This window comes from Anolis carolinensis, unplaced genomic scaffold, assembly GCF_035594765.1.
Source record: "Anolis carolinensis isolate JA03-04 unplaced genomic scaffold, rAnoCar3.1.pri scaffold_7, whole genome shotgun sequence".
NCBI classification, from domain to species: Eukaryota; Metazoa; Chordata; class Lepidosauria; order Squamata; family Dactyloidae; genus Anolis; species Anolis carolinensis.
Window position 1 is genome coordinate 7,118,834 of NW_026943818.1, and position 13,923 is coordinate 7,132,756.

Below are 13,923 nucleotides of genomic sequence, written 5' to 3' on the forward strand. Positions count from 1 at the left end.
CCTTTGAGACTTGGAAGAGTGTGACCTACTCCAGGACACTCAATGGTCACTCAATAGTGACTACATAGTGGATAAATTCAGGCATCTCCGCCAAGCCTTACATGATCTAGAACCTTCAACATTGCGGACATTGCAGTCGACTGCGCCGGAGATGCTTTTATCTAGTTTTTAACATGACTGATATTTTATATTGGCTTTTTACTGGTTATATTTTGCAAGCTCTGTTTTATACTCCAGGCACCGTGGTTTTAACTGTGGAAGTTTACAGGGTTTCTTGGTTGTTATTTTTACATATGTTTTCTAAATGACTGATTTTATACATTGGCATTTTACCGGTAATTGTGCAGTCCCCAGCATATGTTGCACTTGTGCTGCTGCACCACACAATGTATAGTTTGCATGTTCTGTTTTATCCTGCTTGCATCCTACTTTTAAGTGTTGAATTTTACAGTGTTTTGTATAGACGTTTGTTTGATGTTGTTTCTGTAAATGCATATGACCATTGGTCGGAGCATTAATAAATTGATTGATTGAATACTCCAGGACACTCAATGGGTATCCATGACACTCCAATGACCACATCATGGAAGGTTTGTGTCTCCACAGTGGAATAGTTTCCTAGTTACTACATAGTGGATAAATTCAAGCATCTCCACCAGGTCTTACATGATCTAGAACCTTGACAATGACTCCTACAAAGCCGAGACAGGATTGAGGTGGACATGGGCTTCCTAGTAGCTCTGGAAAGCCTTCCTTTGACTTACTCCAGGACACTCACTGGGTATCCATGACACTCCAATGACCACATCATGGAAGGTTTGTGTCTCCACGGTGGATTGTTTTTCTAGTTACTACATTCTGTACCTATGTGTAAACAAACACAGGCATTCTAAAAGCTGGAATCTGTAGCTCTTTTGGCCCCAGGCATTTAGAGACCTGTATTCATTTCTCAGCTTAGTCAGAAAGCCAGGCGATGGTGTCAAAAAGCAAGCTGTCAACGTCTTGTCCTGGGAATTTTCCTCCTCTGCATCATAATAGCATAATAATCACTGCTCATAAGAGTGATCGTAATAACCGTAATGAGTGCTACTCCAAGTCCCTGGTCCTTGAGCTGTTGGCTGCCAGTCCCTGGCAAGACTCCAAGAAGGAAAGGAACAATTGAAGCCAATGGGCAGAAGGATCGTATTGGTTGGCGGCATATCGGGAAGGAGGGATGGGGCTCAAAATGACATCCATCAAAGAGTAGCAGCCAATAATGAAAGGACCAAGGCATTGAAATCTCCGGCCCACCCTCTGTTTGGATATCAGCCAACATGCCGATGCTATAAATAAAGAAACAGCTTCCTAAGATCCAAAGAGATACTCGCAGGAACACCTCAGCAAGCAAGAGTCCAAAAGTGGCAGGCTAAAACCCGGAGCCAGGACCAAGGCATTGACATCTCCGGCCCGCCCTCTGTTTGGATATCAGCCAGCATGCCAAGGCTATAAATAAAGAAACAGCTTCCTAAGATCCAAAGAGATACTTGCAGGACCTCCTCAGCAAGCAAGAGTCCAAAAGTGGCAGGCTAAAACCCGCAACCTCAATAAGTGACTCCCTAAGATCCACAGTGATACTCGCAGGATCTCCTCAACAAGCAAGAGTCCAAAAGTGGCGGGCTAAAACCCGCAACCTCAATCAGTGACTTCCTAAAATCCAAAGAGATACTCGCAGGAACACCTCAACAAGCAAGAGTCCAAAAGTGGCAGGCTAAAACCCGCAACCTCAATCAGTGACTCCCTAAGATCTACAGTGACATTTGAGGGACCTCCTCAGCAAGCAAGAGTCCAAAAGTGGCAGGCTAAAACCTGCAACTTCAATCAGTGACTGAGACCGGATAAGAATTAGCAACCAATAATGAAAGGACCAAAGCATTGGCATCTCCAACCCATCCTCTGTTCAGTTATCAGCCGGCATACTAAAGCTTTAACTCAAGACACAGCTTCTTAAGATCCACAGTGACATTTGCAAGACCTCCTCAGCAAACAAGAGTCCAGAAGTAGCAGGCTAAAACCCGCAACCTCAATCAATGACTTCCTAAAATCCACGGTGAAATTTGCAGGACCCCCTCAGCAAGCAAGAGTCCAAAAGTGGCAGGCTAAAACCCGGAACCTCAATCAATGACTTCATAAGATCCACTGTGACATTTGCAGGACCTCCTCAGCAAGCAATAGTCCAAAAGTGGCAGGCTAAAACCCGCAACCTCAATCAGTGACTTCATAAGATCCACGGTGAAATTTGCAGGACCTCCTCAGCAAGCAAGAGTCCAAAAGTGGCAGGCTAAAACCTACAACCTCAATCAGTGACTTCCTAAGATCCATAGTGATACTCGCAGGACCTCCTCAGCAAGCAAGAGTCCAAAAGTGGCAGGCTAAAACCTACAACCTCAATCAGTGACTTCCTAAGATCCACAGTGATACTCGCAGGACCTCCTCAGCAAGCAAGAGTCCAAAAGTGGCAGGCTAAAACCCGCAACCTCAGTCAGTGACTGAGACCGGAAGAGAATTTCCCTCTGAGTGGCCAGCTTTTGGTCAAAAGAAATCTAGTATAATGCCAAGAAAGAAAGACTGATGGAGAGAAAGAGAAAGAGATAGAGAGAGAAAGAAAGCGAGCACACTCAGAGTGTGCTGCAGTATCAAGGGGCCAATTTTTGCAAAGTTGCTTGTCTGTCCAGAGCCACACTTAAAGCACGATTCCAACTGAGCCCCATTAATGTAATTGACTTTTAATGGCATCTTCAAAGTGATGATGTGAATGTTTTAACAGGGATCTTAGATCAAATTGAAACGGAGACTCGTCAGAGATGTCCTTCCTTCCCTGCCTTATATTCTCTCCTTGTAACCATCGCAGAGTAATTATTTGGGTTTAGATCAGGTCAATTCCACTATTTGGAATATTCCACAACCTTGGAGTAATTATTTTGTGTGTGTCAGGAGCGACTTAAGAAACTGCAAGCCGCTTCTGGTGTGAGAGAGTTGGCCGTCTGCAAGGACGTTGCCCAGGGAACTTTGTTTTGATGTTTTTACTATCCTTGTGGGAGGCTTCTCTCATGTCCCCGCATGGAGCTGGAGCCGAGAGAGGGAGCTCATCCGCGCTCTCCCCGAGTTGGATTCAAACTTGGAACCTTCAGGTTAGCAGTGAGATAGTAATAATAATAATAATAATAATAATAATAATAAGAAGAAGAAGAAGAAGAAGAAGAAGAAGAAGAAGAAGAAGAAGAAGAAGAAGAAGAGGAGGAGGAAAAAGAAGAGGAAGAATTAAAAATAAATTAAATAAAAAGAAGAAGAAGAGGAAGAGGAAGAAGAAGAAGAAGAGGAAGAAGGAGGAGGAGAGGAAGAAGGAGAGGAAGAAGGAGAGGAAGAAGGAGAAGAGGACGAAGGAGAAGAGGAAGAAGAGGAAAAAGAAGAGGAAGAAGAAGAGGAAGAAGAAGAAGAGGAAGAGGGAGGAGGAGGAGGAGAGGAAAAAGGAGAAGAGAAAGAAGAAGAAGAGGAAGAGGAAAAAGAAAAGGAAGAAGAGGAAGAAGAGGAAAAAGAAAAGGAAGAAGAGGAAGAAGAGGAAAAAGAAGAGGAAGAAGAGGAAGAAGAAGGAGGAGGAGGAGGAGGAGAGGAAGAAGAGGAAGAGGAAGAGGAAAAGGAAGAAGAAGAAGCAGCTTATTTTTATATCCTGCCCCATCTCCCCGAAGGGACTCAGGGTGGCTCACATGGGGCTTGGCAATTCCTTCCCCACAAAACTCTGCCGCTTGTGTCCTCTATGCAGAGTTTTGGCAACGATGAGCAGCTGCGGAAAGGGGAGACTGGCTGGTTGAGGATGCAAGCGGTAGAGTTTTGTGGGGAAAAAGTTCTCAAGCTCATTCATCGCTAGGATAAGTGCCTAGATTTGAATGGCGACTATGTTGAGAAGTGGTATTTGGGTGTGGCTTTCAGCTGCATATGGTAAATGTTTTCTCCTATACTTTTTGAGGGCACAAGCGGCAGAGTTTTGTGGGGAAGAAGTTGCCAAGCTCATTCATCGCTATGATAAGTGCCTAGATTTGAATGGCGACTATGTTGAGAAGTGGTATCTGGGTGTGGCTTTCAACTGCATATGGTAAATGTTTTCTCCTATACTTTTTGAGGGCGCAAGCAGCAGAGTTTTGTGGAGAAGGAGTTGCCAAGCTCATTCATCGCTGTGATAAGTGCCTAGATTTGTATGGCAACTATGTTGAGAAGTGGTATTTGGGTGTGGCTTTCAACTGCATATGGTAAATGTTTTCTCCTATACCTTTTGAGGGCGCAAGCAGCAGAGTTTTGTGGAGAAGGAGTTGCCAAGCTCATTCATCGCTATGATAAGTGCCTAGATTTGTATGGCAACTATGTTGAGAAGTGGTATTTGGGTGTGGCTTTCAACTGCATATGGTAAATGTTTTCTCCTATACTTTTTGAGGGCACAAGCGGCAGAGTTTTGTGGAGAAGGAGTTGCCAAGCTCATTCCTCGCTATGATAAGTGCCTAGATTTGAATGGCGACTATATTGAGAAGTGGTATTTGGGTGTGGGTTTCAACTGCATATGGTAAATGTTTTCTCCTATACTTTTTGAGGGCACAAGCGGCAGAGTTTTGTGGAGAAGGAGTTGCCAAGCTCATTCCTCGCTATGATAAGTGCCTAGATTTGAATGGCGACTATATTGAGAAGTGGTATTTGGGTGTGGGTTTCAACTGCATATGGTAAATGTTTTCTCCTATACTTTTTGAGGGCACAAGCGGCAGAGTTTTGTGGAGAAGGAGTTGCCAAGCTCATTCCTCGCTATGATAAGTGCCTAGATTTGAATGGCGACTATATTGAGAAGTGGTATTTGGGTGTGGGTTTCAACTGCATACGGTAAATGTTTTCTCCTATACTTTGTTCATTTTTAATTCCAAAACATAATCTACTTTCTGGATAACCCTCGCACTTCCGAGGTAAGTCCTACAGAATTAAACAGGAAACGACACTTTCAAAGCAGGAACGGATTTTGCTACGTAGCGTAATGTAACAACTAACACAACAAGTTCTTTTTCTCTCAATGTGTTGTCCTTTTCTCTCGTTTGGGACAAACGAAGGACTCCTTGGCCAGGCAAACGAAGGACAGGACCATTCAGCCTGCAAATCCCATGGGTCTGATGCAACAGGCTAACTTGGCCTAAATCAGTTCCCTATATTCCAATATGTAAGGTTGAACAGGCAAATGCGTATACACTGCCTGCAATAATGCTCTGAGCCTCCCTTGCTCAGCACCGATGATGCTGGTCTCCCGTGTTTTAATTGCACCGAAATGCACAAAACCGATGCCTTGATTAATGAGCTCTAGCTCCGCAAAGGGCCCTGAGAAAAGGTTGGCCATTCCCCACCCTTCCTCCCATTGGACCCCCAGGCAGCTCAACTGCAGATTTTGCAGATAATGCTCCGCAATGATGTCACGGGTGAAATGCCGATAACTTCTCCCCACTTAACATGAGCAGCGGAACAAGGAAGGAGCTGGTTAAGTCGGCACCGAATGCAGAAAGCAGCAGGAAACTGAGAGAGGATGAGAAAACGTTCCCGTTACATTTTCTTCTCCCTGGCATTGGTCACTATGAGGGTTGAATGAAAAGTAATGCCTCCACCTTCGTCAGTTGGGTTTGGATGGGAATCTAAATCTATCTAATCTAATCTAAATCCATAATAAAAGTGAAAGCCCATATGTGTGTATGTGGCACACGTGTCCGCTCACACAGACAGCCTTTGGCCTCCACAAACAGGCTACACTTCCCACTCCTGAGAAGCTAGCAAGTCACTCCTTCGCATTGACATTACGGTTACAGCGAGCATCATGAACATGTAGCCCAACCCATGCCAATGTCCTCCCCAAACACTACAAATCACTACCCAAGGAATGCTTTCATTTCGGGACTATTTCCTCCTAGATTTTGCTATTTCTTCCTCCACAGGCAGGCATCCCAAGGTTCTCCATTGCTGTGGAATTTGCATGACCCCGCCTACTGCCCTTTCAAATCTGTCTGCAAAACAAACAACACAATTGAGCTGCAACTAAACTTACTGAAGGAGTTTGGGAGATTGAAGTTGTAGTTTAGCCTGCATCAAGTCAAAGCATTGTGACTCCTACTGGGGAATTTATAGGAGTTATAGTTCACCTACACCCAGAATGCTATAAACCCAAACAATGATGGGTCTGGACCACATTTCCCATCCATACCTGATATGCCCAGATTTGACTACTGGTGGGTTTGGAGGGGAATTGCCCTGGACATCTGGGAGTAGTAGGTACTGGGATTTATAGGTCACCTGCAATGAATAAGTACTTTGAACCCCACCGATGATGGACCAGGACCAAACTTTCCACACAGAGCCCCCATAACCAATACAACCTATGGGACAAGTTGGGGGGAAAGAAAGTTATAGTTCACCTGCATCCAGAGAAACACTGACCCCCACCGACAATGGACCACGACCACACTTCGCACAGAGAATCCTCATGACCAACTGAACATACTGCAGGTGTTACTGGGAAGCCAGGCAATGACCACCCAACGACAGATCTGGACCACACTTGGTACACAGATCAAAAATGGCCAACTTTCCATACTGGCAGGGTTTCGGGAGGATTGAGCCACGCTTCTAGGAATTGTAGTTCACCCACTCCAAACACAATACATAACACTGAAAGACAAATAACCCCATTCTCAAATGACCCGGGCACCGCTGGGTCTCCAAGTTAGTATTTTAATAAATCAAATGCAGAAATAATCCTTAGCATGTGCTCTTGAACAACCACTATTCACTTTTCCACATCATCACCAGACAATTGGATACATTTCTGCCAACGATGAACAAGTTTTCTGAAGCCGTCACGGAAGAAGTCGACACTCGGTTTCCGCAACCGGCGTCTCGCAGGACCCACCGTGCACCTTACTCGCCCAACAATGCACAGTACTACATCAACACAATCTCCATCATAAAGATCAAGTAGACAGAACATATTGTAAAGAACAAAAATAACTTTCTGACCTTGCATCGCACATTTTAGTGCAAATATTAAGACACAAATATAGTGTTCAATTCAGCAATTATTGCAGAATGTCATGCCACAATCCACTTTATTTATTTATTTATTTATTTACAGCATTTATATTCCGCCCTTCTTTCTCACCCCGAAGGGGACTCAGGGCGGATCACATTACACATATAAGCAAACATTCAATGCCTTTTAACATAGAACAAAGACAAGACAAACATAGGCTCCGAGCGGGCCTCGAACTCATAACCTCCTGGTCAGAGTGATTCATTGCAGCTGGTTGCAGCTGGCTTGCTCTCCAGCCTGTGCCACGGCCCGGGCCCTTCAAAAGGGTCATGACATGCAGCTGTTAATAAAATGCTGTAGTATATAAAAAGCCACATGTTAAATTCATAAAATGTATAGTGGTTTATTTTTGATGATTTCAAAGAAATTTCATTGTGGAATTTAGCTCGACTGGGGCCGGGCTGTGGCGCAGGCTGGTTAGCAGCCAGCTGCAATAAATCACTCTGACCAAGAGGCCAGCCCGTGTCGGGGTGAGCACCCAACAATTAAAAAAATAAAATAAAATATATTCCCCTGCTTGTTGTTGACCTATGCAACCCGAAAGTTATTTGCATCTATCAAGTAGGAAATTTAGGTACCACTTATATGTGGGGAGGCTAATTTACGACACCATAAAAATCACCCAGCCGCCGTTGGAATGAGGAAGTTGCCATGGCAGTGGATGATGAAGCAGCTGCTCCCCCTGTGGCCGGAATCAAGCATACTCTCAGGAAGCTGGAAGCTGGAGAAGGTTTAAATTGCCTCTGTGTCTGTCTCTGTCTCTGTTCTATGTTATATGGCATTGAATGTCTGCCTTATATGTGTACAATGTGATCCGCCCTGAGAAGGGCAGAATATAAATACTGCAAATAAATAAATAAAACAGCTTGTATTCTCTGATGAACCTCCTTTGGGAAACTCCAATGAATCTCCAATGACTGCACATTGCTTAAGTCGCATTGAGCGACAGTCTGCACAGGGTTCCATACTTCGTGCTTTAACAACACAACCATTCAATGCTAAGGCTTCCCGCCAAACGGAACTGTAGAGGAGAGTCTACTGAACAAGCCAGGACCTGCCGCAGACCAGAACTGCTATCTGTTGAGGAGTTACGAAGGTGGAGGCATTACTTTTCATTCAACCCTCGTATTTGTGGTTGCGCCTTCAAGTCATTGCCGACTTTGGCAGATGCATACCAACAAGTGGTGCACAACACTTGTTGTTGTGCACCACTTGTTGGTATGCATCTGCCACAACAGCAAACCCACTGCCTAACAGTGTTGTCTATTAGTGGTGCTCATTTTGTTTAGTTTCAGTCATTTTGTATCAGTTTTGTATTTGTCCCCGTTCCCGAAAACGAATTGAATTTTCATCTCACTTACGAAAAAACGAAAATGTTTGTTCGGATCATTGGCGGCAATGGGAAGGCTTCCAAGGATCATCCACCCCCCAGGGCCAGCTAACACCTCCCAACAAATGATTCCCTCCAGAAGGAAGTTAGTTCAAGTTAGTTCAAGTGGTATCAAACTGTGAATTTCCCAGGCTGTATGGCCATGTTCCGGAAGCATTCCCTCCTGACGTGTCACCCACATCTATGGCAGGCATCCTCAGAGGTTGTGAGGCAAGAAGCGGCCAGGTTTGAAACTGCAAGGCTCTTCAGCACTAATCAAGGTGTGCAATGGCAACATTCACACTTGCCTCCAAAAGACAACAGTTCTTTCTTTTTCCCACCCTGGACATCATTCCAAAGATATATAAACCCCACTTGGATAGTTTCCAACAGAGTTCACAACCTCTGAGGATGCCTGCCATAAATGTGGGCGAAACGCCAGGAGAGAATGCTTCAGAAACATGGCCATACAGCCCAGAAAACTCACAGAAACCCAGTGAATCTGGACATGAAAGCCTTCGACAACAACAACAACAAATTGTTGTTGCTGTTGTTGTTGTTGTTGTTGTTATTATTGTTATTCCTCTGAAGATGCCAGCCAGAGATGCAGGCAAAATGTCAGGAAAAAATGCTTCTGGAACTTGGCCAGACAGTCCAGAAGACTCACAGCAACCTATTGGAAATAATGTCACATTGAGGATGGCCATCTGTTGGGAGTGCTTTGATTGAGCTTTTCCTACATGGCAGGGGGTTAGCCTGAATGGCAAAATGTCAGGAGAGAATGCTTCTGGAGCATGGTCATACAGCCTGGAAAACTCACAGCAAGCCAGTGATTCCAGCCATGAAAGCCTTCAACATCATCATCATCATCATCATCATCATCTTATTATTATTATTATTATTATTATTATTATTATTATTATTATTATTCCTCTGAAGATGCCAGCCACAGATGCAGGCAAAATGTCAGGAGAAAATGCTTCTGGAGCATGGTCATACAGCCTGGAAAACTCACAGCAAGCCAGTGATTCCAGCCATGAAAGCCTTCAACATCATCATCATCATCATATTATTATTATTATTATTATTATTATTATTATTATTATTATTCCTCTGAAGATGCCAGCCACAGATGCAGGGAAAATGTCAGGAGAAAATGCTTCTGGAGCATGGGCATACAGCCTGGAAAACTCACAGCAACCCAGTGATTCCAGCCATGAAAGCCTTCAACAACAACAACAACAACAACAACATATTATTATTATTATTATTATTATTATTATTATTATTATTATTATTATTATTATTATTCCTCTGAAGATGCCAGCCACAGATGCAGGCAAAATGTCAGGAGAGAATGCTTCTGGAACATGGCCTGGAAAACTCAGCAAACCAGTTATCAAATATTTGTAAACCAAACCCTATGAGGAACATCTGAGTACGTTTAGCTTTGAGATGAGAAGGTCCAAAGGGGACATGACAACCACATTGAAACACTGAAAGGGATGTCACATTGGGGATGGCCATCTGTTGGGAGTGCTTTAATAGTGCATGGCTAGGATTTGAACTGGATGGCTCCTGAGCTGTTTCCCAACTCTAGGATTCTATGTTTAGTCTCTGTGGAGAAAATGTCATTGGAAGCCCTTCCCTGCTGCCTGCGAGGTTGGATGCCCGTGTACAAGGCAGCTTCAATGCCATCCAGCTAGGATCCTCGGCGGAAGCCAGCAGCCCTGACACTCGCTTCAAAAAAGAAGACTCGTGTTGGACGACAAAGTGACACGGCACCTTATTACGGCTGTCTAATCCAAACCGGCTATCGTGCAATTATTTCCCAAAGATCAAACAGCCCTCCAGACTTCGGGAAAAGAGGAGCTGACAGTCAAACTGGCCCCCGTGGCATCTAAAACATTTTGCGAGTTCATTTATGATCTTTGCGGTCGCAACAGCGCTCATAAATAGCAAGCCTTCAGCTCAACAACTGGGTGAAAAAGAAGATTCAGCATCTCCCAAAAAAGAAAAGAGAAGGGGGAATGAAATTGGCCTCTCAAGGTACCAACTTGAAAGTGTTCCTCCTACTTTCTCCCTTCTCCAGCTCTGAGAAGGCCTGCCTCATAATAATAAAAGTGATGTTGACCGGCTATATCTGCCTCGAAGATCAGGGGGCAGAGGACTCTTACAAGTAAAGCAAGCAGTCAAAGAAGAAGAACATGCCCTGGCAGAAGATGGAAAGCAAAGTGAAGAACCTGCTTTGATTGAAGTCAAAAATCAGAAACTCCTCAAAGCACAGCAGACAAAAAACCAGTGCAAGAAAACCGCACTACAAACTAGAGCTGACAGCTGGCACAACAAAACATTGCATGGAAAGTTCCTTGACAAAATTGAAGGAAAAGCTGACAAGGAGAAGACTTGGCTCTGGCTCACGAATGGGACCCTGAAGAAGGAGACAGAAGGCCTGATCCTTGCAGCCCAGGAGCAAGACATCAGGACAAAGGCAATTAATGACGGCTCACAACATAATCAATACAATCGCCCAATGCAATTCATGACGGTTCACAACATAATCAATACAATCGCCCAATGCAATTCATGACGGCTCACAACATAATCAATACAATCGCCCAATGGGACTCATGACGGCTCACAACATAATCAATACAATCGCCCAATGCAATTCATGACGGCTCACAACATAATCAATACAATCGCCCAATGCAATTCATGACAGCTCACAACATAATCAATACAATCGCCCAATGCAATTCATGACAGCTCACAACATAATCAATACAATCGCCCAATGCAATTCATGACGGCTCACAACATAATCAATACAATCGCCCAATGCAATTCATGACGGCTCACAACATAATCAATACAATCGCCCAATGCAATTCATGACGGCTCACAACATAATCAATACAATCGCCCAATGCAATTCATGACGGCTCACAACATAATCAATACAATCGCCCAATGCAATTCATGACAGCTCACAACATAATCAATACAATCGCCCAATGCAATTCATGACAGCTCACAACATAATCAATACAATCGCCCAATGCAATTCATGACGGCTCACAACATAATCAATACAATCGCCCAATGCAATTCATGACGGCTCACAACATAATCAATACAATCGCCCAATGGGACTCATGATGGCTCACAAAATAATCAATACAATCGCCCAATTGGGACTAGTGGCAGCTCACAATATAATCAATACGATTGCCCAGTGCCATATATTGTATATACATGTAATATTGATAATATTATAATGTAATACAATATAATAATAATACACTTTAATAATTCTATTTTATATAATATATTATATATTACGTGTAATATTACTAATAACATTGCAATGTAGTGATATAGTATATTATAGTAATGGATAGCGCTTATATTGTGCTATGCTAATAATATAATATATTGTATGTACATATAACTTGTAAGCCACCCCGAGTCCCCTTCGGGGTGAGAAGGAATATAAATGTCACAAATAAATAAATAAATACTGTATATACTCGAGTATAAGCCGACCCAAATATAAGCCAAGGCATCTAATTTTGCCACAAAAAAATCTGGGAAAACATTGACTCCAGTATAAGCCAAGGGTGGTTAATTTCAGAAATAAAAATAAATACCAATAAAATTACATTAATTGAGGCATCAGTAGGTTAAATGTTTTTGAATATTTACATAAAGCTCAAATTTAAGATAAGACTGTGCAACTCTGATCCAATCATTATTCTCATTTGTGCTTATGTATCCTTTTAATAATAATAGAGTAAAATAATAAATGCAATAATAATAAAAATAATATCAGAGTGAAATAATAAACGTAATAATAATAATAATAATAATAATAATAATAGAGTAAAATAAATGTAATAGTAGCAACAATAATAGAGAAAAATAATAAATGTAATAATACCAATAATAATAGAGAAAAATAATAAACGTACCATATATTTTCGAATATAAGCTGACCCAAATATTAGCCAACCAGAACCGTCACCCAAGTATAAGCCGAGGGGGGCTTTTTCAGTCCTAAAAAAAAGGGCTGAAAAACCTGGCGTATACTTGAGTATATACAGTAAATAAATAAGTAAATTATAGGAGTTGTAGTTCACCTATATCCAAAGTGCAATATGAACCCAAACAATGACGGACCTGGGCCAAACTTGGCATGCATATCCAATATGCCCACATTATAGCTCGCACTATAGCTGGCACTATAGAATCCACAATCAGCACGTAGACACTGTGAACATAAAACTTGAAGCTGAGCCAACAATACAGATATTCAAAACATCTCCGCTTACCAGATGAAGGGTTAACTGAAACTGGAGTAAACCTGAGAACTAGTAGTAAACGGCTTACTTTGGCTCACAGCCAGCCACTCTAAAATAACATCTATTTGACTGGGCTTCCTGGCTGGGAATTGTAAACGACTGCAACATCTGTTCCCCTATTTAGAAACTTATCTCTGAAAAACTGAATTTATTGTCAACAAACTGAAGCTACAGCTAACTGACTGCATTTACAACCTGAGGAGTCCTATAGAACTGCTCCAAGACTACAGAGACTTTGATTTGTTTTGACTCCAAGCCAGGTTTGAGCCAGTTGATTTGTATACTGATATATATAGTTTCACAGCATATTACATACCATTTTGGAGAGACTAAATGTACACATGCTGTATCGCTAATAAATTTTAGTTGGAGTCTTGTTGATATATGTTTGATATATGTTTTATACTGAAAACTGCTCTGTGTAGCATTTAAATCTGGATGATTGCAGTCTATAAATCTTTATACTCTGTAAGTTACTACTCTGTAAGTTACGACTGTGTGCCACTACAGCTGACTGAATTTGGTCATCAGTTGTATTATTTGTATTATTGTTAACATTATTATGTATATGATGCTCTAATATACATATTGTGTTTTATGCTTTGAACCTTTATCGTGGTGCATATTTCTCAGATATTATTTGAAGGGAATTGGCCTGGACATTTTGGAGTTGTAGGTACTGGGATGTATAGTTTACCTGCAATCTAAGAGCACTCTGAACTCCACCAACGATGGACTGGGAACTAACTTGGCACGCAATATGACCAGCAAAAAATGCAGCAAGGCTTTGGGAAAAATTCACAATTGTTCTCCCAAAAACCAATATAAAGCCCAGATGTCATTTCCAGAAGAGCGCTTCGTATTCAGAAAAGAAACACTTAGCCATCTGGGTAGGATTCACCAACATTAGGTAAATTTTACCCAAAATGTACAGTCCACAAGACATTCTCATCGAGCAATGTTTACTATTACAGTCAACAAGAAAGGTATTTCGTCTGCAGCTTTGATATAAAACCTTAAGAGCTTGGCGTCCTTATCCGCACCTCTCTGATAAC

The 13,923-nt window shown here is 42.3% G+C and overlaps 1 protein-coding gene across 10 annotated transcripts in view; it reads right to left on the bottom strand.

Moving 5' to 3' along the window:
* cacna1b (calcium voltage-gated channel subunit alpha1 B) overlaps window positions 1-13,923 on the bottom strand; it is a 250,165-nt gene that overhangs the window by 220,998 nt on the left and 15,244 nt on the right. The gene's annotated exons all lie outside the window — the stretch shown is intronic.